A 27,871-nucleotide genomic window follows, 5' to 3' on the forward strand; every position below is an offset into this window, starting at 1 on the left:
CAAGGGGCTTGGCTATCATTATAGACAGTGCCAGGCCGCTCTCCAACTCCCAATTTTGCTAATACCAGTTTACTCTGGCTGTTCTGCAGCTGGTTTGACTTTTGAGACGGTTAGGTGGGGACATGGTCTTTGTTTTTTAAATTATTTATTTGATTAAAATAAGCCTTTATAGACGACAGACACCGTCATTGCCATGTGCACCAGCACTCTCCTCCCCTCCAAACACCTTAATTACCATGCACACCAGTACTCTCCTCCCCTCCCCTCCAAACACCTTAATTACCATGCACACCAGCACTCTCCTCCCCTCCCCTCCAAACACCTTATTTACCATGCACACCAGTACTCTTCTCCCCTCCCCACACCTTAATTACCATGCACACCAGCACTCTCCTCCACTCCTCTCCAAACACCTTAATTACCATGCACACCAGCACTCTCCTCCACTCCCCTCCAAACACCTTAATTACCATGCACACCAGCACTCTCCTCCACTCCCCTCCAAACACCTTAATTATCATGCACACCAGCACTCTCCTCCACTCCCCTCCAAACACCTTAATTACCGTGCACACCAGCACTCTCCTCCCCTCCCCTCCAAACACCTTAATTACCATGCACACCAGCACTCTCCTCCACTCCCCTCCAAACACCTTAATTACCATGCACACCAGTACTCTCCTCCCCTCCCCTCCAAACACCTTAATTACCATGCACACCAGCATTCTCCTCCCCTCCCCTCCAAACACCTTATTTACCATGCACACCAGTACTCTCCTCCCCTCCCCACACCTTAATTACCATGCACACCAGCACTCTCCTCCACTCCCCTCCAAACACCTTAATTACCATGCACACCAGCACTCTCCTCCACTCCCCTCCAAACACCTTAATTACCATGCACACCAGCACTCTCCTCCACTCCCCTCCAAACACCTTAATTACCATGCACACCAGTACTCTCCTCCCCTCCCCTCCAAACACCTTCATTACCATGCACACCAGTACTCTCCTCCCCTCCCCTCCAAACACCTTAATTACCATGCACACACCAGCATTCTCCTCCCCTCCCCTCCAAACACCTTATTTACCATGCACACCAGTACTCTCCTCCCCTCCCCACACCTTAATTACCATGCACACCAGCACTCTCCTCCACTCCCCTCCAAACACCTTAATTACCATGCACACCAGTACTATCCTCCCCTCCCCTCCAAACACCTTAATTACCATGCACACCAGCACTCTCCTCCACTCCCCTCCAAACAGCTTAATTACCATGCACACCAGTACTCTCCTCCCCTCCCCTCCAAACACCTTAATTACCATGCACACCAGTACTTTCCTCCCCTCCCCTCCAAACACCTTATTTACCATGCACACCAGTACTCTCCTCCCCTCCCCACACCTTAATTACCATGCACACCAGCACTCTCCTCCACTCCTCTCCAAACACCTTAATTACCATGCACACCAGCACTCTCCTCCACTCCCCTCCAAACACCTTAATTACCATGCACACCAGCACTCTCCTCCACTCCCCTCCAAACACCTTAATTACCGTGCACACCAGCACTCTCCTCCCCTCCCCTCCAAACACCTTAATTACCATGCACACCAGCACTCTCCTCCACTCCCCTCCAAACACCTTCACCGCTGTGCACACCAACATTCTCCTGCACTCCTCTCCAAACACCTTATTTACCATGTACACCAGCACTCTCCTCCACTCCTCTCCAAACACCTTAATTACCATGCACACCAGCACTCTCCTCCGCTCCCCTCCAAACACCTTAATTACCATGCACACCAGCACTCTCCTCCACTCCTCTCCAAACACCTTCACTGCTGTGCACACCAACATTCTCCTGCACTCCTCTCCAAGCACCTTATTTACCATGTACACCAGCACTCTCCTCCACTCCCCTCCAAACACCTTATTTACCATGCACACCAGTACTCTCCTCCCCTCCCCACACCTTAATTACCATGCACACCAGCACTCTCCTCCACTCCTCTCCAAACACCTTAATTACCATGCACACCAGCACTCTCCTCCACTCCTCTCCAGACACCTTAATTACCATGCACACCAGTACTCTCCTCCCCTCCCCTCCAAACACCTTAATTACCATGCACACCAGCACTCTCCTCCCCTCCAAACACCTTCATTACCATGCACACCAGTACTCTCCTCCCCTCCCCTCCAAACACCTTAATTACCATGCACACCAGCACTCTCCTCCACTCCCCTCCAAACACCTTAATTACCATGCACACCAGCACTCTCCTCCACTCCTCTCCAAACACCTTCACCGCTGTGCACACCAACATTCTCCTGCACTCCTCTCCAAACACCTTATTTACCATGCACACCAGCACTCTCCTCCACTCCTCTCCAAACACCTTATTTACCATGCACACCAGCACTCTCCTCCACTCCTCTCCAAACACCTTATTTACCATGCACACCAGCACTCTCCTCCACTCCTCTCCAAACACCTTATTTACCATGCACACCAGCACTCTCCTCCACTCCTCTCCAAACACCTTCACCGCTGTGCACACCAACATTCTCCTCCACTCCTCTCCAAACACCTTATTTACCATGCACACCAGCACTCTCCTCCACTCCCCTCCAAGCACCTTATTTGCCATGCACACCAGCACTCTCCTCCACTCCTCTCCAAACACCTTCACCGCCGTGCGCACCAGCACTCTCCTCCCCTCCAAACACCTTAATTGCCATGCGTACCAGTGCATGCAGCACCCATTTAGACAATACCTACCATACTTTCAACCTGCGAGGCAAAGCTGTGCCGATCGAGACGGAGGACAGAGCCCTCTAATCGGGACTGTCCCGTCTAATTCCGGACGTTTAGGAGGTATGATGATGTATCGGTGCTTGGACTGAACTGCGTGCGTAGAACTTGGCAACGTGCATTGGAGAGTGGAAGGGGTTATTATGCAGACTGTTCTTTCATCAGAAATTTCAAAATAATACCAGGTTTACTGAAAGGAAACAAAATTAGAGTTTAAAGGAATTCAATAAAAGAGTACACAGAAACAGAGAGAGCGTTGTGGGTTATTGATTCAGTTTTGCAACCCCATGTAGCTTCAGGGAATATAAAAATGTACTGTTCCTTTGTACATTTTAAAACACTGAATTCCTGACTCCTAGTCCATAAGAAAAGTTGCTGATGAGATTAACATTATGGGTGATTCAAATATAAGTACAGAAAATGTAGCAAAAAATGCCAAGTTAAAGTAGACTTTGTTTGCAAACAGGATAGAAGTGTGGAGGAAATTTAGCAAACTTACTCAGCTCCTAACTGAATTGTGCACAATTTCAGAATTGTGAATATGAACATTTTTGCACTTAGTGATGCCAGTTGCTTTATTAAATAAGCCTGTATGTGTTACCACTGTATGTGTATGTGTTACCACTGTATGTGTATGTGTAACCGCTGTATGTGTAACCGCTGTATGTGTAACCGCTGTATGTGTAACCGCTGTATGTGTATGTGTAACCGCAGTATGTATATGTGTAACCTCTGTATGTGTATGTGTAACCGCTGTATGTGTAACCGCTGTATGTGTATGTGTAACTGCTGTATGTGTAACTGCTGTATGTGTAACCGCTGTATGTGTATGTGTAACCGCAGTATGTATATGTGTAACCTCTGTATGTGTATGTGTAACCGCTGTATGTGTAACCGCTGTATGTGTATGTGTAACTGCTGTATGTGTAACCGCTGTATGTGTAACCGCTGTATGTGTATGTGTAACTGCTGTATGTGTAGCTGCTGTATGTGTAACCGCTGTATGTGTATGTGTAACCGTTGTATGTGTAACCGCTGTATGTGTAACCGTTGTATGTGTATGTGTAACTGCTGTATGTGTAACCGTTGTATGTGTAACCGCTGTATGTGTATGTGTAACCGCTGTATGTGTAACCGCTGTATGTGTAACCGTTGTATGTGTAACCGCTGTATGTGTAACCGCTGTATGTGTATGTGTAACCGCTGTATGTGTAACCGTTGTATGTGTAACCGCTGTATGTGTATGTGTAACTGCTGTATGTGTAACCGCTGTATGTGTAACCGCTGTATGTGTAACCGCTGTATGTGTAACCGCTGCATGTGTAACAGCTGTATGTGTAACTGCTGTATGTGTAACTGCTGTATGTGTAACCGCTGTATGTGTAACCGCTGCATGTGTAACTGCTGTATGTGTAACCGCTGTATGTGTAACAGCTGTATGTGTATGTGTAACTGCTGTATGTGTAACCGCTGTATGTGTAACTGCTGTATGTGTAACTGCTGTATGTGTAACCGCTGTATGTGTAACTGCTGTATGTGTAACTGCTGTATGTGTAACCGCTGTATGTGTAACCGCTGTATGTGTAACCGCTGTATGTGTAACAGCTGTATGTGTAACAGCTGTATGTGTAACTGCTGTATGTGTAACCGCTGTATGTGTAACCGCTGCATGTGTAACTGCTGTATGTGTAACCGCTGTATGTGTAACTGCTGTATGTGTATGTGTAACCGCTGTATGCGTAACCGTTGTATGTGTAACCGCTGTATGTGTAACTGCTGTATGTGTATGTGTAACAGCTGTATGTGTAACCGCTGCATGTGTAACAGCTGTATGTGTAACTGCTGTATGTGTAACCGCTGTATGTGTAACTGCTGTATGTGTATGTGTAACCGCTGTATGCGTAACCGTTGTATGTGTAACCGCTGTATGTGTAACTGCTGTATGTGTATGTGTAACCGCTGTATGTGTATGTGTAACCGCTGTATGTGTAACCGTTGTATGTGTAACCGCTGTATGTGTATGTGTAACCGCTGTATGTGTAACCGCTGTATGTGGAACTGCTGTATGTGTAACCGCTGTATGTGTAACCGCTGTATGTGTAACTGCTGTATGTGTAACCTCTGTATGTGTAACCGCTGTATGTGTAACCGCTGTATGTATAACCGCTGTATGTGTAACCGCTGTATGTGTAACAGCTGTATGTGTAACTGCTGTATGTGTAACCGCTGTATGTGTAACAGCTGTATGTGTAACTGCTGTATGTGTAACCGCTGTATGTGTATGTATAACTGCTGTATGTGTAACCGCTGTATGTGTAACCGCTGTATGTGTAACCGCTGTATGTGTAACAGCTGTATGTGTAACTGCTGTATGTGTAACCGCTGTATGTGTAACTGCTGTATGTGTAACAGCTGTATGTGTAACTGCTGTATGTGTAACTGCTGTATGTGTAACCGCTGTATGTGTAACTGCTGTATGTGTAACTGCTGTTTGTGTAACCTCTGTATGTGTAACTGCTGTATGTGTAACTGCTGTATGTGTAACTGCTGTATGTGTAACTGCTGTATGTGTAACCGCTGTATGTGTAACTGCTGTATGTGTATGTGTAACCGCTGTATGTGTATGTGTAACCGCTGTATGTGTAACTGCTGTATGTGTAACCGCTGTATGTGTAACTGCTGTATGTGTAACCGCTGTATGTGTAACAGCTGTATGTGTAACTGCTGTATGTGTAACTGCTGTTTGTGTAACCTCTGTATGTGTAACTGCTGTATGTGTAACTGCTGTATGTGTAACCGCTGTATGTGTATGTGTAACAGCTGTATGTGTAACTGCTGTATGTGTAACTGCTGTATGTGTAACAGCTGTATGTGTAACTGCTGTATGTGTAACTGCTTTATGTGTAACCGCTGTATGTGTAACTGCTGTATGTGTATGTGTAACAGCTGTATGTGTAACCACTGTATGTGTAACCGCTGTATGTGTAACCGCTGTATGTGTAACCGCTGTATGTGTATGTGTAACTGCTGTATGTGTAACCGCTGTATGTGTAACAGCTTTATGTGTAACCGCTGTATGTGTAACCGCTGTATGTGTATGTGTAACCGCTGTATGTGTAACCGCTGTATGTGTAACCGCTGTATGTGTAACCGCTGTATGTGTATGTGTAACCGCTGTATGTGTAACCGCTGTATGTGTAACAGCTTTATGTGTAACCGCTGTATGTGTAACCGCTGTATGTGTATGTGTAACCGCTGTATGTGTAACCGCTGTATGTGTAACCGCTGTATGTGTAACAGCTGTATGTGTAACTGCTGTATGTGTAACCTCTGTATGTGTATGTGTAACCGCTGTATGTGTAACCGCTGTATGTGTATGTGTAACCGCTGTATGTGTAACCGCTGTATGTGTAACCGCTGTATGTGTATGTGTAACCGCTGTATGTGTAACCGCTGTATGTGTAACAGCTTTATGTGTAACCGCTGTATGTGTAACCGCTGTATGTGTATGTGTAACCGCTGTATGTGTAACCGCTGTATGTGTAACCGCTGTATGTGTAACAGCTGTATATGTATGTGTAACAGCTGTATGTGTAACAGCTGAATGTGTAACTGCTGTATGTGTAACCGCTGTATGTGTAACCGCTGTAAGTGTATGTGTAACTGCTGTATGTGTAACTGCTGTATGTGTATGTGTAACCGCTGCATGTGTAACTGCTGCATGTGTATGTGTAACCGCTGTATGTGTATGTGATTTATTTATTATCTGGTGATAAGGTGTTTTCACCGGAGAAAACTTTATTATTCATTTCACTGAATTTATTAAAGGCTTATTGCTGGCAAAATGACAGATGACATTGGCGCTAACCCTGTTTTCACTGAGTATCGTCATCCCCATAGAATTCTATAGAGGTGGCGAAAAAAGGCAATTTATCAATCGGGGGAAAAGGTTAACTTTTCACTGCTTGGGTTTTTATCTCTTCTACTGTTCACATGCCCACCAGAGGAGACACAGAAGAGGCAGCTCACCTCTTCCTGCATCCTACTCCGCAGGCTGACAGCTCCGCCGCTCCCTACTCATTATATTATAAATAGATGGCGAATAATTAATGTATAGTGGCATGTAGGAGTGTGGGGACTGACGGCTTTGTGCACAGGTCCACAGTGAAAGCAGCTTCCTAAAATAGAGCAATTCTCCTGGCCAGCACAGTGGCTCAGTGGTTAGCACTTCTGCCTCACAGCACTGGGGTCATGAGTTCAATTCCCGAACATGGCCTTATCTGGGAGGAGTTTGTATGTGCTCCCCCTGTTTGCGTGGGTTTGCTCCGGTTTCCTCCCACACACCAAAAACATACTGGTAGGTTAATTGGCTGCTAACAAATTGACCCTAGTCTGTGCGTGACTATGTGTCTGTGTTAGGGAATTTAGACTGTAAGCCTCAATGGGGCAAGGACTGATGTGAGTGAGCTCTCTGTACAGCGCTGCGGAATTAGTGGCGCTATGTAAATAAATGGCGATGATGATGATGATTCTCCCTAGCACAAGGATTCCTGTGTCATTAAAAGCTGACCACCACAAGCAGTTGGGTCATTTAATGTTTAGCCCCTTTTCTGACTATAGATCTGTCAATCAGACATTTGTATATATAAGTGCACCAGTCTTCACCTACATTATTCAGGAACTGTGTCTTATAATATTCCCAGACACGCACAATAACACTGATGTAAAAGACAGATGTGCCTTGAATAATTAACTATATCACATAATAATATAGTAGTGCAGAAGAGCGCACTATGTGTCTGGTGTAGCTAGAGATCTCCAGGACAGAGGTAAATAGAGTCATCATTGATGGAGAGGGTTGGGCAACAGAATTCTATAAAAGGGTAGGTGGTAGCTACAAGTGGATGGTTGAATTGCAGGGCATGCAGGGACTACAGCTGTAGCGTGACCGGTTGCCCAAGCCTATTAGCTTGAGTAATACTTCCCGTTGCTTTGCTTTCTTTCCAAGGCAGAGAACAGGTTAATCCTTGCAGTTGCGAGCCATGCTAAGCAGCCAGAGATTAGTAACCTAGGGGAAGGTTTTTGTTTCAGCATCTGATTTATATTATTTGTGTTACTAATGAGCAACATGTATGCCCAGCTCACAACAGACTCACCGCCACTGTCCAGGGTGCTGAAATGCTATTAACTCTTTAAAAACAAAGAAGAGAACACTTTTGCTGCAGCTGTGATGAGCATTTTTCACCTGCACGGTCTAAGAAGCTAAGAAGACGCAACATTTATGTATAAATCCTTAAGGATTAAGGGAGTGTGAATTGTTATAGGATGACTGGTAAACAGCAACAAGGGAAAGTGAGTTAAGGGATCAGAGTTAGACATGAAGTTCAACACTAAAAGGGGGACACAGACAAAAGGAGAAGGTGAGAGGATGGCAGACAGTGTAGCATAGTAGGAAGTTAGGATAGAGAGAAAATTAGCAGCAGCATAGTCAGTGAGAAGTGTCAGAAAGAGTTATGCCAAAAATACCAAAATAAATTACAGGTAAGTGGTACTGCAAGGATTGAGGCAGGGTGTTTTGTCGACATTTTTGTTTAATAATACCCTGAAAAGTTATGAGAAAAGCAGATGAAAGTAACGATGTTTATCAGGATATCAAAAAACCTTCCATATGCTGACGACATCAGTATGCTGTCTCGCCAACGTCAAGATCTTATGGAAGGACTAATAAGAGTTGCGAAGAGGATGGGACTAAAAGTGAATCATTCCAAGACCCAATACATGCTTTCATCTAAAAGAAAGGCGGTTATTGGTCTATTAAGCTGAAAAAAGTCAATTATGAATGACTATTATTATTATTAACATAGAATGTAAGCTCTCTAATGAGCAGGGTTCTAAGTGGAAGAGGGCACAGCTGAAACAAGAGGAGTGAGTGTGGCTCAGAGTGGAGATTGAGACAGTTGTGAGATTGTATTAGTGTGAATAGTAGAATCAGGGATAAGGTAAGCTTTAAAAACGAGATGGGTTTTTAGAGAATGTCTAAAGGTTTGAAGGCGCAATGAGAGGTGGGTACCAGAGACGAGTCAAGGCGCAGGTCAAAGGTAGATCTAAGAGGGCGGGAGAGAGAGTATTTTGATATGAGATTTGAGATGTATGAAGGGGTGGTGGTGTTCAGGGCTTTGTAGGTAAGGGTGAGTAAATTTAATTGGATTCTGAAGGGCACAGGGAGCCAGTGTAGGGATTTGCAAAGTGGTGCAGCAGACGTGGAGCAGTGAAAGAGGAAGATCAGTCTTGCAGCAGCATTTAGGATGGATTGAAGTGCGGCTATATGGATGTTCAGAATGCCAGATAGCAGGAGGCTGCAGTAGTCAACATGATGAGAGAATGGATAAGAGTTTTGGTAGCATTTTGAGTTAGAAAAGGGCATACTCTGGCAATGTTTTTATGGTGGAATCAACAGGATTGGGAGACTGTCTGGATGTGAGAAATAAAGCAGAGGGCAGAGTCAAGTGTGACAACAAGGCAGCGGGCTTGAGAGACTGAGGAAATTGTGGTGTTATTAACAGTGAGGGAGATTTGAGTGGAGGTGGTGATTCTGGCAAGAGGGAAGATAATAAGCTCTGTTTTGGACATGTTTAGGTAGCGTTGGGACATCTGTGGAGATAGCTGAAAGACAGTTGGTTACACGAGATGCTATAGAAGAAGAGAGGACAGGGGAAGAGATATAGATTTGGGTGTCATCAGCATAGAGGTGGTACTGGAGGCTGAATAAGCAAATTAGTGCCCCAAGAGAAGAGATATACATTGAAAAAAGTAAAGGGCCAAGAACAGAGCCTTGTGAAGACCCCAACAGATAGTGGGAGTGGAGGGGAGGATGTGCCAGAGGTAGAAACACTAAAGGAGCGTTTCGATAGGTAGAAAGTCAACCAGGAAAGAAATGTGTCACAAAGGCGTGAAGGGTGTGTAGGAGTGAAGGGTGTATAGGACCAGAGGGTGATCAATAGTGTCAAAAACAGCAGAGAGGTCTAGGAGAATGAGTATGAGAAATGACCCTTAGATTTTGTAATAAGTAGATCATCAATCACTTTTGTTCAAGCAGCTTCAGTGGAATGTTGGGGACAGAAGCCTGATTGCAGAAAGTCGAGAATGGAGTGAGAGAAGAGAAAGTGAGACAGGCATTTGTACACTAATCGCTGAAGTAGTTTGGAGGCAAAGGGGAAGAGAGAAATAAGGCGGTAGTTGGAGAGAGGCTGGATCGAGAGAAGTTTTCTTTAGAGTTGGTGAGATGAGCGCATGTTTAAAGGAGGATGGTAATGTGCCAGTGGAGAGAGACAGGTTGAAGAGGTGAGATAGAGGTGGGCATACAGTGGAGGAGAGGGAGCGGAAAAGTTGGGAGGGAATAGTGTCATGGGGACAGGTTGTAGGATGAGATGAGTGCAGAGACTTCGTCTTCAGTTACTGAAGACAAGAATTAAGGGTGGATTGGGGTGTGTAGGTAGAGTGGGTGGAGTATGTGGAAATGGGCATAAGGAAATATCTTGTTGAATAGTGTCTATTTTTTCTTTGATGCCAAAGTTTTAAGTATCTTGAATCAGTTATCACAGAGGATATTAATATGAGAGAAGAGATCCAAGACTAGAATAGTAGCTACACCTAGCTCTGCATAAAGTCTTTAATACACATAGCCTTATTAGAAACTTAACGCGGATCTCTACCATAGTGTTCTCCGCTGAACACTTTGCCAGACGGGTGGCACTAACAAGTAGTCGGGTAGGGGCAGTGTAAAACTTTGCAATAATATTGAAAAATCTTGGTGGATGTTATTGCCGACACCTGCCAGGACTGGTCAGACTGGTGGTCAGTGGTCTAACAGAAACTGTTGGCCTTAGTGCTCACATAGTGACTGTTGTTATAGGAGAAACAAAGGTTTATTCTATTATAATAGGACTTTGTTAGACTCCAAGATCCGGGTGGCAAGTAAAACCAGCCGGGTGGAGCACCCGGGAAATAGGTGCTGGGGAGAACACTGTACTATACTGTTGTAAGGCCAGTAGTGACCTATGGCTCAGAAGCCTGGACGATGACCACCTATGTTGAAGAAGTCCTGAGGAGATGGGATAGGAAGGTATTACGAAGAATTTTCATCTCTATATATGTGTGATACCTCTGGAGAATCAGAAGGAATGATGATCTGAGGGCTGTTTATAACATTTCAGACCATATCCAAAATAAAAGCAAATAGTCTCAGATGGCTATGTCATGTAGTTAAACAGGATAGCGAAGAACGAGTTCAGCGGGAATCAGGAATCCATAGACCAAGACTGAGACACTCACCTGTGTCTCATTAACAGACTTCAAATCTCTAAGTACTGATCTGTGCATGTGCAGACTGATTACCTGTCCACTTCTAATTAGAATCCTATTGGTTCCTGTGTTGGCTTCAGACTTGAAAAGGTACTTCCTCCCTTTCCTCTGGGCCTTTTGATCAAGTTACCTGTCTGGTTAGGTCCTTACCTATTCTATGAGCTCTCATCTGGATCGTCAGTGCCTCTGCTGTATTGTTACTCCGTGGTCTGTACCGCTCAAGCTGCACCTGTTTCCCCTGTGGTTCTACTCCACGGGTTATACCACTCAGCTGCACCTGTCTCTACTGTTTTGCCATTCCACGGGCTATACCGCTCAAGCTGCAACCACCTTTGCTGTGTGCTACACCATGGACTAACTCGCTTCATCTGCACCCGTCTCTGCTGTGTTACTACTCTACAGGTTGTACCATTCAAACCGCATCTACCTCTGCTGTGTTGCTACATCTCTGGCTATACTGCTCCAGCTGCACCTGTTTCTACTGTGTTGCTACTCCACGGGCTATACCGCTCAAGCTGCAATGCAAACCATCTCTACTGTGTGTCACGCCTCGGGCTATACTGCTCCAGCCGCACCTGCCCTCACTGTATCGCTGACCCTGGAACGGGACTGTTTAAACCACACCTGACTGTCAGCTGGCTACTTCAAGTCATCTCTCTGAGCCGTTCTATCCAGCTTCATCTGTTCCGCATTGGTCACTCCGGCTCAGTGGCATTACAGGTCGTATTACCAAGCTGCTTGTTGTCCTCTTTCCTGGCTGAACTGTTCAAGTATCATTGAAAGCATTAAGGCACTATTTGGTATCGGGTCCCTGCCGTATCTACTGTGTACCTACTGCTACCTGGACTGTTAAACTCTCCTTTGATGTGTGCTGCGCTATTGTGATACCATACCCCTGTGCCTCATTCTTTCCACCCCATTGCTGGACTGTTCATTCTAAGCCATCTCCATTTACTCATTGTTTATTCATATTGCCTATGACATTGCCGGTGGCTCCGCCCACCTTGTACCACGTTTCTAGTATCTATGCATCTACCAAGACTTACCTGTATATTCATTCAGTCATCATTAAACCGCTGATTGTACTTTCATCCTGCATCTGTCATCTGTTTGAACCTTGGGTCACCATTTCCACTTACCAGTGTATTGTTAGATTCTCCCTGAGGATCCGTTCTCACAACATCACTGAACGGATCCAGAGTCCAGAATACCAAACTGTGACAGTAGTAGAGGCAGGTCCAGAACTAAGTGGTTGGATGCATTTAAGAAATATGGAGGGTCAGAAACAGAGTGGATTGGGCTGGAATTGTTCAGGAGGCCAGGGCAATTCATGGGCTCTGGTACCACAAAGTACAACCAAAGTTTACGTTAAATACGACATCACAGCTAAACTCTGGCCAGATGAACAACTAACAACAAGCAACCTGTAATTAAAGGGCTAAACTACAAAATAATAATCAGAGACCTAATTTATATTTTGTGAGGATTGGCAAACTCAGATGAAGGGTTCTATTTATTAAAAAGCATAGATATGGCTGATTTTCTGTCATTTATTGTTGCGATTGAAAATCACCAGTCACCGCAATTTAACATTAAAATATCACTGAGCCATTTGAGCAATACTAAGCTGCCTTGAAGATACTGGCTAGGAGCCATAAGGGTTAACTTTCCACTTCACCGAGCCAGTCTGAAGGGATATGTGTATGTGTGACCTGGCCAGCCAGTTCATAATTTGTACATACTTGACTAATTTTTGGACCTCTCCGCTGGGTGATACAAAATACAAGTGTGAGTGGGCTGCGCAATGATGCAATCATGTCCGTGCATAGTGGGGGTAGAGCAATGAAGATGCAAATTGCAAAATTGCATCATCAAAGCCCACTCGACAAGGCCTAACGAGGCAAATCACGTCATCAAGGCCCCCGCCATCAACAAGGAGTGGTGGGATCCAGAAGAGTGACCTACTCTCCAGGAAGAACTCCTGAAAATTCAGTAGTCTCCTGGATATTCTGGGCGAGTAGGCATGTATGAGTACGGAAACCATACTTCTTGAAGCATAACACACTTAACATGGCAAAATTTACCAAAAGAGTTAATTGGAAATCTTCCCAGATAATGTAATACTGATGTGCACGCAAACAAGTATATTGATTAAAATAAGTCTTGATGCAATAAGTGAAAGCCTCTTGGAGATGATAATGTATTTGTTATTGGATGTGAAGATGAAGTTAATATGCATGCTGCAGTACAATCCTCACGGTATTGTCGGTATGATGGATCTGATGTAGGGGACATGAACTCGATGTTGCCATGGAGAATCTCTTGCAGATTCTGGAGGTGAGAGCTTCGTGCAGGAGGATGAGAGGAAAAAAAAAAAAATGAAACTTATCCAAACCACCAGAGGCGAATCCACACAAGATGCAGAAAATAAATCTTTACCGCTATAGCAGTGTTTTAAATAATTAAAGTGGAATTGTCACCTAAACACGGTGTTGGCTGAATCGCTATCCAGACTATAAATTCACTAGGAGCTAATGACATGAATGAGTCACAGAGTGCCAACATTCTATACAAAAAGGGCAATTGTGTAGAAGTCCAATTTTCTCAGCTCAGGTTCATAAATTACTTCCTCACTCCAATACAGACTGTTGTAGCCTTGCTCACATTTTTAGTTCAGTGTCCTAATGGGATTTGATACCTATGAAAAGGCGGAGATTTACATAATTGTAGCTGTTGTGATATAACTGGACCTGCCCCTGTGAATAAAACAACCAATCAATACTGTGGATTTTTTGCAGCGCAAGTTTGCCAAGCTGTCGGTCATTCTCTATCTGCTGTGTTAGAGAAGTATCTTGCTTCTCATGTAGCAACCTGTTGCAGAGGGGTAAGCATTAAGGACATATTTAGTATAGACTCTTAGTTACGATTTTTAATAGATATTAATGCTACAGAATTACATTCTTGCTCTCTAAAGATTACAAAGATGCCTTATTAATACCTAAAAATATATTCAAATTAGGTGTTTAAACAGAATGTCCTCCAAAGGCAAATTTCAGTCTGTTTCTGAAATCACAATCTAGTTGCAGTAAAATAATTATATACAATGTATAGTTGTAATAATAATAGTAATTGTATTATTATTTATAATTTTTATTATTACAAGTTTATTAGTACCAGTGTTTTTAAATGTGTATACTCAAATCACAATAATCTGTTGTAAAGCTACAGCCCATTCCACTTTGCATTAGTTCAGCATGATACTTATATAACACAATGCTGCCACTATTTGCAGGGAACAATTGTACAGTAAGACACAGAACATTACCTAGATAAGAGCTGATCCATCTGAACACATCTGTGAGAATGGGTGAAGTGCGAGTTATCGGGGCTGTAAACACCGACTTTGTTTACTCCTACATAATTATTCCGATAATGAACAGAGTGACATAGAAAAAATACCTACTTACCAGTAAAGAGACACAGAGGAAATCCGATGAGGGGACATCGTGACACTTCCAGATGACGTCAGTTGCGTGCGTGACTTTGTTTTTTGTTTTGTTTTTAAAGCGGAAATGCACGGACTATGGTAATATTAATTTTGTTCCTACCCCTAACCCTTTACCCTAACCCCTAACACAAAGGTAACACTTATCTGGGTCCATGTGTTGCCGCTTTAAAAGTCGAAATTTCCAAGTCGCGCACGCAACTGACGTCATTTGGAAGTGTCATGATGTCCCCTCATCGGATTTCCTCTGTGTCTCTTTACTGGTAAGTAGTTATTTTTTTTCTATGTCGCTCTGTTCACTATCAGAATAATTATGTAGAAGTAAACAGGTCGGTGTTTACAGCACCGATAACTTGACTACCACCGGTGAGAATGACAGTAATCTATGTAGGATAAAGATATAACAATATTCTGAATGTTGGAGATCAGATGTGGTTGCAGATAGAACACACTTTCGTCTAGTATGAACATTTTACGTGTTTCAAGGGTTTGAGTTATCATGAATTTGGCATGTTTTGTTTATGTTGTATAAAGAGTTTTATGTCTAAATGATACTTACCAACTTTACTCCTCTTCCCACTGGGAGATCCTGGAGGGAGGTCAAGTAGCGTTGGAGGGTAGTTGGGGTGTGGCACCGCAATTTGCATCATTTTGACCCTGCTTCTCAACAAAATGCCACGATATCCAGTGGCAGGGAGAATGGACTGCTCTCCTGGGGGTCTGAGAGGAGTATCTGAAATTCCAGTGTCTCCTGGACATTCCGGGACAGTAGACCAGCATGGCTTAAATTGCCCTTGGGAGATAGGTGTGTGGGGGGAGGTGTCCTAAAAATGGACAGTTTCCATTACATTATGTATTTTGTATTGTATTTAAAGGTGTAAACAAGAGTTAAAAATGTCAAATGGGACACTTGCCTAAAACATTTGCAAACCTCGAGATAATAAAGGTGGCTATAACATGGAATTGGCAAATCAACACTATTTTGGGGCTGTTGCCAGGAACTACAGATGAGCAAAAGTTTCAAAATTGCTCAGGGAAAAAGTTTCCTTGTTCCACATGTGGCCTCATATTTCACTTGTTTCTATGGCAGAATTTGGCCTGAAGTTTTCTGTTCTCCAATCATTTTTGCTTTGCCCGGACTTCTTTCTAATTATTCCCCAACCACGCCAGAGGGCAGAATGAATTGGTATCTTTTTATTGGCGATAAATTGAGCAGAATGTTGAAAGTAGATATAATGATTTGTGTATGGGGACCAGATATAGTATTATACAGTCTAAATTGATGGCTATACTGTAGAGTTTACTGAGCCAATCAAATTACAGCTAACACTAACAGGTCTGACAGTTGGAAACTGAGAGGAGAGAATTTCTTAGAGGAAGTGAGAGAAAGGAACAGAGTAAGATATAAACCTGTAAGAGACAGAATAGAGGACATTAAAGAATACAGTTTAGAGAAATAATGAAAACAACTAAGAATTACAGAGAAGAAAAGAGAAACAGAAGTAAGGACAACAGAGCGCAGTTTTAGGGTCCTGTTTATTAATAGGAACCCATTTATCCGGCAAAATGACCCATAAGGCTTCTATGAGGGCCAATATACCAAACCGTCACTGTGTTCCGCTGGGACCTGTAGTGCATCAGGAATAAAATACCACACACCCCCTTCTTATACCCATTTATTAGTCACATAACTACAGAGGGGACCATCGTGTTTCTTCCAGATTTGAATCTATTGGGGAAAACTAAGACACCCTGTAGTGATTTTGCTGATCTTTTCCGCCAACATAAATAAAAATGACTGTGTTCCTTGGTAGCGCTGTGCAGATATTTATATGTTATTGTAACACAAATAACGGCGCACAAATCCCAAACATCTTTTTGATTTTGTAGAATCTAGCAAGTCTGGATATTTAGATTACAAGTGTAATTAATACAGTGTGTAGCCAATCTCACACAGCAGTTTTGAATAGTTGCCTGGTACCAGAAATTGCTCAAGCAAACAGTATAACACCAGGAGGTGACATTCACAGTCTTAGCAGTCACTCACTTATGTGTTAATTGAGGTTTCGTTTTAATATAATTTCTTTTTATAACCAGGCGTATTATATTCCGTCACAGCGAGTAAGAGTGTGATTGTGGGTCCGGACCCTGACAGTATCGGACCATTCAAAAACCCAATCATTACCTAGGCCAACTTGCATGTCACTTCCCTATCCTTTTGTGTTTCTAGAACCAATCTCTCTTCCTTGTAAGCCTTTATGGACAGGATACTCTTCAACATGTATCTCTGTGTTTATGTAAATATATATAATGTACTCTATTGTAGCTTACAGAATAATAGCACCAAGGGGTTAATTTAGTCAGCAGCAGCACCTATTCATATAGTGGTACTAGTTTTGCAGCGCTGTACAGAGAACTCGCTTACATCAGTCCTGGCCCCACTGAAGCTTACAGTCTAAATTCCACAACATACACACAGACAGACTAGGGTCAATATGATAGCAGTCAATTAACCTGCCAGTATGTTTTTGGAGTGTGGGAGGAATCTGGAGCACCTGGAGGACACCCACGGGAACACGGGGAGAACATACAAACTCACAAATAAATCCACGGTCGGGAATTGAACTCATGACCCCAGTGCTGTGAGGCAGAAGTGTTAACCACTAAGCTTTCACAAGGGTAATCGGGCTGCCTGAGAAGAGACCCTACACTTTTGCCATATTTGCAAAATTAAATGGTTTAGGGGATTCCGAGTGCCCACTGCCACTGTCAACTGAATTATCAAAATTGATATGGGCTATTCACCCCTGTAGCCATATGGATTTCCCAGAACTTTCAGAAGTAGGGAAAATCTCTCCTTATGACAACATCATGCATTAAGAAAGGGAATAATCCTGCAGTAACAACATTTGAGCCCAAGAGAGTCTCTATATTCACTTAAGCTGTAACATCATCATCATCATCATCATCATCATCTATTTATATAGCGCCATTAATTCCGCAGCGCTGTACAGAGAACTCACTCACATCAGTCCCTGCCCCATTGGAGCTTACAGTCTAATTTCCCTAACACACACACACGGGTCAATTTGATAGCAGCCAATTAACCTACTAGTCTGTTTTTGGCGTGTGGGAGGAAACTGGAGAACCTGGAGGAAACCCATGCAAATACGGGGAGAACATACAAACTGCACACAGCTAAGGCCATGGTCGGGAATCGAACTCATGACCCCAGTGCTGTGAGGCAGATGTGCTAACCACTAAGCCACCGTGTTGCCCAAGGCATCTATGCATCATTGTAATTGTTTCATTATAATACTTTGGTAATCATTTCCTTTGTTAATTTTGTATAATTTTATATTGGTATACATTAGTACTTTTTACTAACAGCTACATTTTGTTTCTGTTTTGTTTTTATTTGTTTTGGGGTTTTTTTCAAAATTCTGCTGTTATTTCTAATTATGTAAGATGTATTATTTTACTTTTCATTTTGTTGAGCTTGTGCTAAATATTGCTTAGGTTGCAGGGTTTGTATACACAGGAGAAGGTCTTCTGTAATGTATCATATTTCCCTTACTGAATCAATGTGTCTTTTGGCCAACAATGAAAATGCCTCCACATCCTGCAGAATTGCTAATGTTGGTATTAATCTAAACCAGGGTTTCCCAAACCCAGTCCTCAGGGCTCCCCAACAGTGCATGTTTTCCATATCTCCTTGCTAGAGCACAGGTGTATTCATTACTGACTGACACATTGTAACAGATCCACAGGTGGTCCTAATTATGTCACATGTGATCCAGAAAACCTGCACTGTTGGGAAACCCTGATCTAAACCAATGTTTCCCAGACCTGGGGGTAAATGTATGAATCTCCGGATTCTTCATCTCTTAAATTTAAAGCGGCGCTGCATTGTAAAGAGAAACTTCCCTTTACAATGCAGCGCCGCTTTAAATTTAAGCGCTGAAGAGGCTGAACACGCCGGAGATGAAGAATCCGGAGATTCATACATTTACCCCCTGGTCCCTTAAGTACCTCTGACAGGTCATGATTTCAGGATTTCTTTAATCATACACAGGTGAGTAAATCTATTTGGCTGAGTAAGTAATTTCCCTCACATGTTATCTCAGACACAAATGTACAAAATATGAGGCAAAACACACCTAAAATGGAGAAAATGACATATAGAGTATTGCACCAGATGGCTTTAACAAATGCAGGTCTGCTAAATGCTAAATCGATTATTCTCACAACTATTTCCTGATAGTGACCAGCACTACAAATTTACACTTTAAGTAACTTCATTGGGAAAATTAATTATGGTGGTGTGATTGCTGTTACCATTTTTTCTCACATTTGAAGTGTGGAAACTGCACACACTATGACCATGGAACGTTAGCGAATGCAACTTCCCCTGGGGATGTGTCTACTGAACCTTAAGCCTGCCCCACCCTCCCCCTCAAATACAAAAACACCTGTCAAAAGTCATATTTGTTTATCCAAAACAGAAAACAGCTTCTCCCAAGCTTAAAGAAATACATATGTATGTCAGAACCTAGCCAATCTGTTTGACTATAGTACCTGGTAATGTAAATAACGCACGCTGAGTTTTTTATATAAATTTTTCAGTCACGTCTGACTGTTTATGTATTTTCTTTATAAATATTTAAAGGTTTGTGAAAATCATGTTGTTAGGTTTCATTGTTTACACAGCATGTAAATAAACGGATTCTCTTAGATTACATTCCGGATATGAACATTTATCTTCCCTCAGGCTTCCCCTCATGAGGTAAAATCTTCTAACATTTGCAGCAGGTAACATGACTTTGTGGTGACTGAAAGAAAACTGTCTCAGTTTTGTATTACAGTTGTCTTGATGCAAATTATAGACCCAATTACAATGTGTTGTTTTGTCTTTCCTAAGACAATACTATTGATTTAATTTCTATTACTATAGAGGGTACTAATAAAAGCCTGTGCTATAGAATGAAAGACCAATGGCGGGCCTTCAGGTAAGTTGGGTGAGTGTAGAGAATGCCCACTAGTGGTTCACAGAAGTGCTGATTGCCCTGAAAACTTCCTAAGTTTGCTAGTACAATATAGGGTAAAAAACATAAGAGATTGCTAAAAAAGCATAACTGCATTATGATTTTTTTTCCATAGAGTGCTGACTCCGTGCATTTTTGATGCAAACAACTATAGACCAAGAGAAACAGTTCAATAATTTACAGGTAACTGTAGGTAGTAAGACCCTCTCCTGTTCCTGTCACTAACAGCTTTTATGCCAATGATAAGCCGTTTACTAAATGTGATTCTGGTTTGTACGTGTATGAATTGGTGCAAATGGCTGCATATGTAATGAAAGATCTGAATAGTGATCAGTACAAGCAGTATTATGTGAAAACTTGTCTTTACTAGTTACTCATCCTTAATTAAATATATACAGTATAATACAATATATACTACACAGGGGCAAACGCAGGATTTGTAGAGGGGAGTTTCCACACCACGCCGCCAGTGGGTGTGACCAGCATGCATCGGGGCATGGCTATAATTTAAGACAGTGCTTGGCTGCTCTCCAACTCTTCCTATCCCCATAATATACATGGGCAATGCTGCGTGCACTACTGTTAGGTCCTTTTCAAGCAGAGCCGTGTGAAGCGGGAGCAGGGTCCAGCCACCTCAATTATACAGTGCCCCAGGCTTGGAGCGGGTTTCCAGGCACTAGGAAACCCCCCTCGGTTTGCCTATGCTACAATATATACAGTTTTTATGGCCTGAGCCAATATACATGAAAATGCAGCGTAGTTCACTAGGAACTCCATTTTGCGTTTCAGTGAAGTTCTCTCGTTCCTAGTGAATTTAAAGGCTGTATTCCCATGCATTTTATTTCAGTCCACAATATGTCTACTAATACTGTGTGTAGTTAACAGGTGCAATTTAATCTTTCACTCAAAACTTGCAAGTGAAATGCTATCTATTTTCATTCATGAGTTGCACCATCATCTTATATCCTGCAGGTGTCACCGTTCACACTGCTGATTTCTAATTGATCGTTATACACCCACTCGTTGCTTGAGGGTATTTATACTTAATACTCACTTGAGGGTATTTATACTTCATACTCGTTTCTTGAGGGTATTTATACTTCATGCTCGTTACTTGAAGCCACATAAAGCTCATAAGCACTGCATACTAACATTATAAGAGGACTGAATCCATTCTGTACTCACACACACCACTTGTCAGCCTCAGTAGCATTGGAGGTGGGGTGATCCGCACCATTTACTATATGGACGGGTCAAAAGAGAGTGGTATCATAAAAGTGGACAATCACTTTAATGAAGCGCTATTGTTCATTTTATTAATAAATTCATTGCAAAAAACATAATATACTTTTTTTTATTTTAATCTTTAATATCACATAAGTAATTAGAATTTAGACTTTTATATGTGTTATAAACTGTAATACTGAACACATAGAGCATACCTGTGTTTATTCTGACTAGGCAGTTGATGGGTTTAGAGCTTATCAAATCAGCAACGACTTAGTCAGAATTCTAAACAGTTATGCTAAATATAGAAGTTTATAGCAAAGTTTGTTTTCATATTTTTTCCCATTTCTGATATTTGTTAAAGACCAAATTATAATATTTATGCCAACAGCCGGTGGGGACACTGCAAGGAAAATAACAGCACTTAATGAGTAACATTATTTCACTAATTCTGTATTTCATGGGCTCCATAAACATCGGGGCCCTAGGCAACTGCTTATGTTCCTCTAGTTGTAGCATCGGCCAGAATTACTTGCATAAGATTAATATTATCGATCTTCATAGTTAATTACTCACACAGGAAAACTAAATTGTGAACACACTTTTTTTCAATATTAAAAGGCATTTAGAAGTTTATGTAAAAGTAATTTAAAGTATTTTAAATTGTATATTCTCTTCCTAGCTAAATACCATGGACCCGACTCATGTTTGGACAGAAGTCCATTTGTGTGTCATATCTTGCATGAAATAGCTCTGCACAAGCTCTGAAATGGACCTTACCTCTAAGAACGTAAATTACACAACTATAGTAATGGCCAAAAGCTTTGAGAATGACACAATATTTGGTTTTCACAAAGTTTGCTGCTTCAGTGTTTTTAGATCATTTTGTCAGATGTTGCTATGGTATACTGAAGTAAAATTACAAGCATTTCATAAGTGTCAAAGGCTTTTATTGACAATTACATTAAGTTTATGCAAAGAGTCAATATTTGCAGTGTTGACCCTTCTTTTTGAAAACCTCTGCAATTCGCCCTGGCATGCGGTCAATCAACTGCTGGGCCACATACTGACGGCCGCCCATTCTTGCCTAATCAGTACTTGGAGTTTGTCAGAATTTGTGGGTTTTTGTCTGTCCACCCGCCTCTTGAGGATTGACCACAAGTTCTCAATGGGATTAAGGTCTGGGGAGTTTCTTGGCTATAAACCAAAAATTTTGATGTTTTGCTCCCCGAGCACTTAGTTATCACTTTTGCCTTATGGCAAGGTGCTCCATCATGCTGGAAAAGGCATTGCTCGTCACCAAATTGTTCTTGGATGGTTGGGAAAAGTTGCTCTTGGAGGATGTTTTAGTACCATTCTTTATTCATGGCTGTGTTCTTAGGCAAAATTGTGAGTGAGCCCACTCCTTTGGCTGAGAAGCAACCCCACACATGAATGATCTCAGGATTCTTTACTGTTGGCATGACACAGGACTGATGGTAGCGCTCACTTTGTCCTTCTCCAAACAAGCATTTATCCAGATGCCCCAAACAATCTGAAAGGGGATTCATCAGAGAAAATGACTTTACCCTAGTCCTCAGCAGTCCAATCACTGTACCTTTTGCAGAATATCAGTCTGTCCCTGATGTTTTTCCTGGAGAGAAGTGGCTTCTTTGCTGGCCTTCTTGACACCAGGCCATCCTCCAAAAAGTCATTGCCTCACTGTGCGTGTAGATGCACTCACACCTGGCTGCTGCCGTTCCTGAGCAAGCTCTGGTGATGCCCTGATCCCACAGCTGAATGAACATTAGGAGACGGTCCTGCCCTTCTTCACAACTATTGAACCCCTCTCCTTGAAGTTCTTGATGATCCGATATAATTGGTTGATTTAGGTGCAATCTTATTAGCAGCAATACCTTGCCTCTGAAGTCCTTTTTTTGCATAGCAGTGATGACTGCATGTGTTTCCTTGCAGATAACCATGGTTAACAGAAGAACAACAATGATTTTAAGCACCACCCTCCTTTTAAAGCTTCCAGTCTGTTATTCTAACTTAATTAGCATGACAGAGGGATTTCCAGCCTTGTTCTCGTCAGCACTCTTACCTGTGTTAACTAGAGAATCACTGACCTAACATAAGTTGGTCCATTTGTGGCAGGGCTGAAATGCAGTGGAAATGTTGTTTTTGGGATAAAGTTCATTGTCGTGGCAAAGAGGGAAATTAATTGCAATTCATTTGATCACTCTTCATAACATTCTGGAGTATATGCAAATTGCCATCATAAAAATAATATTTTTGTCATTGCCATGACTGTACTTCTGACTTTATACCAGGCCATCAGACCTTAGACAACAGCAGACGGGCTGTTGACCTTGTGCACTCTATTCATTTCCATAAACGATCATCATTGATCATGGTGTTTGCTGAAAAAGCGTTCAATCGTATTTCATAGTGCTTCATGTCTGGGGTGCTGAGGTCAATGGGCTTTACTGGTAAGTTTTTTAGATGGTCTATTAGCTTTACATCAAGCAGCTGGAGCAATGGTACTGGTCAACAAAGTCGCTTCTTCCCCTTTTCTAATTTTCAACTGTACACGGCAGGGTTGTCCCCTCTCACCATTAATCTTCGCCCTTTTTAATTGAACCATTAGTGGCAGAAATTCGCTCTAATAATACTATTCAAGGGATTAAATTAGGGAAGACCAATCATAACATTTCCTTATATGTAGACGACATCCTTGTGACTCTGTCCAACCCTTCTGCCTCTCTGCCCCCACATCTTGCAGACATTAACACTTATGGCCGTGTTTATAAAATCGATCCTCTAAAAAACAGAAATTCTTGATTTGTACCTCAGATATGACATTAGAACACCTCTCACCCAACAAATTCCCTTCATATGGTATCAAAAGAATATTAAATATTAAGGCATCTACATTACTAAGCAATACAGCCAGCTCTTCCAAGCTAATTACCCTAAATTGCGTTCCCAAGTCAAACCTGACTTGGAAACCTGGAATTCACCTCACCTCTTGGGTAGGGCAAATAAACTCAATTAAAATGTATATCTTACGCAGAATTCTTTATCTTTTTCAAGCCTTAGCTATACATATCCCTCCCTATGTATTTAAATTCTTACAACACTACACGAAACAAATTATATGGGGCAGGAAACGCCCCAGGGTTAAACTCCTTGTTTTGCAGAGGTCGGCACAGGGTGGTGGTCTAGGGGTTCCCAATTTTAAACATTATTATTTAGCGGTGCAAGTCACCCAATGACCTCCAGAGTCTGGGTTTCGATTGAAGCAGAGAGCTTGGATGTCTCCTTCGTCTCCTGCTACTCTTCATCCAGTTATAGCTCATTCGTTATCCGTCTGGGACCAAACAAGTACAAAATTTAAATTGGATCCTACTCCTATCATCCCTTTCTTTGACAATCCTAAATTTCCACCTGGTTGTATATTGTCATCCTATGAACCTTTGAAAAGGACTGGTGTTTGATACCTTCATTATACCACTAGAGATCTTTCTTTCCCTTCATTTGTTGACCTAAAAACTTGCCATATCCAATACACATTTCTTTAAATATCTGCAAATAAGGAATTAATAAAGCATGTTTAAGTTTCAGGCCATTGACCTTTTTTGAGTCACTCTCCCTTTGACTATCCTCTTCTAAATGTCTCATATCCCTTCTAAATTGCTATCTTAAAATCCCATATGCAAATGACAGAGACTCAAATGAACAGGCTCGGGAGGAGAATCTGGGAGAGACCCTGGAAAGCGAGGACTGGGACGGAATAAGAGCTAATACTCCTTCAAGATCCCTTTGTGTAAAAAGAAAAGAAAATGCATATAAGCTCTTATTTCATTGGTACTTAGTTCCAACTAAACTGCATATAATTTTCATTGCTTCGTCCATTTGTTTTCTTTTCGGGGATGTGCGATTGATGGCTCCTTCCTCCATATATGGTGACAAGGCCCCAAACTAACCCCATTCTGAATAGAACTTTGTAACTTTGCATCCCAATTATGCAAATAATTGGGATGCAAATTGATGTCTCCTTCTTCACCAGGTACTTCCTCCTCCCACTTGGCATCCCGTCTGCTACTGTCCACCAAGGGAAAATGTTTAGACACAGTCTATGGTGCCCTATATCAAATAGCTACTGATTCGAAACAACTCCATACCCCAATGCTTCAGACGACCATTGATAGAATCTGGCACAGTTATAAAATGGAATATATGACAAGTATTATTTACAACACATCTAAATCGTTGAACAAAGTATGGGCACCTTTGAGCTTCCTATATTTATATTCAAATCCCCTTCTTGTAATTTTTAACATTTTGGTACTGCACCACCTGGAACCTATCCTTTACCCTCTACTCTTCTCCTTCCTCTCCCTTTCTTTTTTTTCAGGTTCCTGTCTATCCTTTCTGGTGAAAGGTCACGCCGCCTTCTTATCTGAAAGTACTGTCCAACCTTTCCTTCCTTTCTCTCTCTTTATCCTTCTGGTAAAACTGGTTCTGCACCTATACCTGCCAGTCTTTTAGATGGACTTTTAACTTTACCTTTGTATCCCTTCACTCCTACCTACATTAAGTGTTATTTACCCATCTTACTCTATTTTTGGAGTGTTCATCTACTTTCTGTTATCCACAAGGTTATTACTTGTTGTTGCCTGCTGAACTTTGAATAAATAAAGTCTTTAAAAAAGCAAACCCTATATTTATGCATTCCACTAGTTAGCACAGAACATGTGTATACAATAAGGATAGAGTTTAAAATTCTATATAGGGATTGAAGGACAGCTATGACACTTGTACCATTGCTGTCCATGGTAAATAGGCTTCTGCACGCTTTTCATGGGGGACTCTTCACCAGAGACCCCCAGCAAAAGCTATCGATGCCTCACCTAACATCGGCCCGATCACAAAGCAGGTTATGAGCATGCTGCTCCGTTCTACTCATGGGTGTGTTCATAAGGAAGTGAGCTTCATATGACAATTTTATTATCATGATGTGAGGAGGAGAATAGAGGCAAGCTGGTGCTGATGTTCCTCTCCTACACAGGGGGAGGGGCATAGACAAAACGGGGAAGCAGAAGTAGGAGAGAAGAGCAGGTGAGGTGGGTGGCTGGGTTATGGTATCACATAAACCAGCCACCCTCCTGTTTGTCAGATCTTGGTAATGCCATAAAAAGCACTCTGTATTTTATATAATTACCCTTAGGTGGAGGAGGCCATCAAGTAATCAGGAAGTAATAGGGGAATGTATAGAGCCTGATTTCCAATGCGGTTGTCCGACTGTGCAGTTTGGCCCTGTATGTAGGTCATATGCTTTAAAGATTGCCGAAAGACCTGAATGTGTGCGCGGATTGCATAACTGAAAATGTTATTAGCTTTGTGCCTTAATACAGATATATTGAGATAAGGGTTTGGATTGCACAGTGTTCATAAAACAGGTTAGCTGTGATCTATAATTAAAGCTGGCTCGTTTGTGCAAAAAGCAATATATAAATATGGAAAACACTGATGCCCCCACCCTTAGTTATACGTTCCATTCAATGATTTAAATTTAGAGTTTGAATTTATGACCTTTATCTTCTAGATGGTCTCCTTTCCAATTCCTTGTACGTTTCCATTGCCCCTTCATATGTTTATTATTTATTCCTCATGTTTTTAGTTACCTTGTAGCAGCATTATTTATTAATAACGTAGCGCAGTGTATAGCTGTTGGTTGATACGGCTTCTTCTGTGCACAGAAAAAGATGGTTCATTATTAATGGACTCTCGGATGGGATCAGCAATGACATCTGAACGTCTGATTCAGATTGTTATACATCTTAACCTGCTGCTTAAATGCGTGCCAGAGGCAGTCTAAGAGAGTTAGATAAAAGTGCAATGCTGTGTGCCGGAATATGAAGTAGGTCAGTTGAAAGTGCTTCTCTTTCAGAAATTGCACAGCACCCAGTTTAGAAACTGACAGGATTACATGACCACTCGTAAACTATGTTAAGCCTAAATTTCAAAAGGACTGCTGTTTTCTTGTTACACAAATCTTCCTGCATGGCGACCTTGGTAGACCTCAGTGTGGACTCCAACATGCACTAAACCTGAATATATATGTTTATATTCTACAGAATATTATATATTAAGTCTTAACACTGGCGAAGTCAAACTACTGTTGACCATGGGCAATGATAAATCATGTGCTGCACAACGCATACATTTGTCCTGTTCCTTTAAACTCCAGGGGGTAAATTTATCAAGCTGAGGGTTTGAAAAAGTGGAGATGTTGCCTATAGCAACCAATCAGAGTCTAGTTATTTATTAAGTACATTCTACAAAATGACAGCTAGAATCTGATTGGTTGCTATAGGCAACCCACAGCTTGTAAAATTTATCCCCAAAACGTTTCTTTCAATATTGAGTATAACTCACATAAACATGTACAGAAGCTTCATAATCCTCATACGCCAATAACAGTGAGATCATCTCCCCAGGTCCATTAAAATATACTAATAATTTGTAAATTAATTAGGACAACTCCTTCAAAAGAGAAGTTATGATGCTCTGGAAATATATAATTATAACATGTAATTATGATATCAATATGCTATTTGTCTTGGCATACATTCTTACTGTTAGGCACTAAAAGGTTCATTTAGTTTGCCCACATCTGTTATTTTCTGCTGTAAAATTCTGTTTGAAAAAACAGTACTTTTTTTTATTTAATCTTTGAAAGCTGAAGATAAGGTGAGAACTTGGATATTGCAGACTTGCAATATATTTGTATATATTGGTATGATTGCTGACAAAAGTTAATAAGCACCCTCTAAGTGTGACAGATAATCATTTCAGTTGCATTGAAGAATTTTATTATTTTATTTTTTTTGTTCTTTCTCCGTTTCTTGGGGAATGATTTTAAT

At 41.8% G+C, this 27,871-nt stretch overlaps 1 protein-coding gene across 5 annotated transcripts in view; it reads left to right on the forward strand.

Annotated features, from left to right (window-relative positions):
• The window catches only part of ELMOD1 (ELMO domain containing 1), a 140,176-nt gene that overhangs the window by 33,450 nt on the left and 78,855 nt on the right, over positions 1–27,871 (forward strand). The window contains exon 2 of one of the 5 annotated variants that reach the window (XM_075198829.1): positions 19,849–19,916. The exons of the other annotated variants lie outside the window; for them this stretch is intronic. The gene's annotated coding sequence lies outside the window, so the exon portion shown is untranslated. The remainder of the gene's footprint in view (positions 1–19,848; positions 19,917–27,871) is intronic. 5 annotated transcript variants of the gene reach the window in all.

The sequence above is a fragment of the Mixophyes fleayi genome, chromosome 2, assembly GCF_038048845.1.
Source record: "Mixophyes fleayi isolate aMixFle1 chromosome 2, aMixFle1.hap1, whole genome shotgun sequence".
In the NCBI taxonomy this organism is placed as follows: domain Eukaryota; kingdom Metazoa; phylum Chordata; class Amphibia; order Anura; family Limnodynastidae; genus Mixophyes; species Mixophyes fleayi.